Source organism: Olea europaea, chromosome 2 (assembly GCF_002742605.1).
Source record: "Olea europaea var. sylvestris chromosome 2, O_europaea_v1, whole genome shotgun sequence".
Lineage (NCBI taxonomy): Eukaryota > Viridiplantae > Streptophyta > Magnoliopsida > Lamiales > Oleaceae > Olea > Olea europaea.
Window position 1 is genome coordinate 499,685 of NC_036238.1, and position 1,748 is coordinate 501,432.

The following is a 1,748-nucleotide window of genomic DNA, read 5'->3' on the forward strand; positions in this document are numbered from 1 at the left end:
TGGATAGTTTAAAAGGCATTATTATCTTTTTAGTTAATAATTGAAAATCAAATATTTCCCCACTTATAAAATTGTAGAACGAGCTTCAAACACAGAAAAACTCTTATTTTTCATCTGCTTGAACCTGAAAATATAAAAAAACTTCAAACGCTGAAGTCAGAATTTTTTTTAGGTCAATTATTTCAAATCGGTAAGTATATTTTTACACATGTTTAATTTCGATTTCAGTAAATTAGTATACGTTTGAGTAGTTAAATAATACAGTAGTTAGTAGAATTTTTTTTTTAACAGATCTATAATTTTTTTCTTTAAAACCATAGAAAAATAAAAAGTCATACGTAAAATAAACAGTCCGACGATTAATTGTGGGATGTTAGCGAAAACTGTTAGACAGCAGACAGTCAACTGTCAAAAGATTGTCTAACAGCCGACAGTCGATTGTTAGTTGGCTGTTTTTCATTAACAGCCGACTTTTGGCTTTAAATAGCCGACTATCAATAGTCGACCGTTTTTTTCCGACTGTTTTACGAATTTTTTTTGTTATTAATTTCTATTTTGACAATTGTTTTATAATTTTAATTACAAATTGATTAAATATCTGAATTTTTGTTGTTGTAATTGATTTAAAAATTATATATCGTCATACAGATATGATAATTCCGGTCTGTTATTTCGGTGATTTCGAACTGAATGAAAATAATATATGCGAATGGAGATGGACGAGTGATGTATGTGGTTGTATTGCAATTTCCGTAACAAAGTACATTATATACAGAAATGTACCAGGATTTGCAAAATAAGCTGAATGTCGATTCTTCTCAGTATGATATGCAACTGAGATATTTATTCAATGGTTATAGAGATTCGTCCATTCCGATGCCACCTATATTTGTTACTAATGATGTTGAATTGAATTATCTATTAGAATTTAATAAAATGCATAGGACTCCGATTTTTTTTACGTGACTTTAGTTAAGAAGGATGTTGTCGAAGGTGAACGTGAAGATTCAGATGGAGCGGATAATAATGATCGAGATTTTTGGTAGACAGTGGAGATAGTTCCTACAGATGATGTGGTTATTCCAAGATAGTTGCTACTGATCGTGAAGTCACTGTTACGCACATAATTTCGTCGACGGTTGAGGACAACGAAAATATAAATAATTTTACAAATGAAAATTTAATTGTTTTATCCCGATAGAGACCTGAGCGGGGTGGGAGCTTAGGGGTGGAATAAGTGGACCGTCCTCCAATTCTTCGTGTGTGGCTCCCGATGATGAGGATTTGTATGTCGAGCAACTATTTGAAACCAAGAAAGATTTGCAGGAAGCTGTGCACCGAATGACATTAAAATATAACTTTGAGTTCAAGGTAAAAAAATCAACCAAGTTATTGTTGACAGTTGCCTGCGTTGACGACAATTGCAATTGGCACTTGAAAACGACTAAGATGGATACAAATGAGTGCTTTGTAGTTCGCAAATATGCACCAGAACATATATGGGAAGTGAAAATTTGTCGAAATGATCACAGGTAAGCTCGAGTATGGTTTATTGGTTGATGGATAATGCACAAGTATCAGGATCCACGGACGATCTACAGACCTTCGGACATCATTAACGACGTCCGTCGATAGAATGGAGTGGTCATGAGCTACCAGAAAGTTTGGAAGGCCAAAGAATGTGCGTTGGAGGATTTAATGGGATCGGCTGAGTAGAGCTATGCTAAATTGGCCAGATATTGCCATAA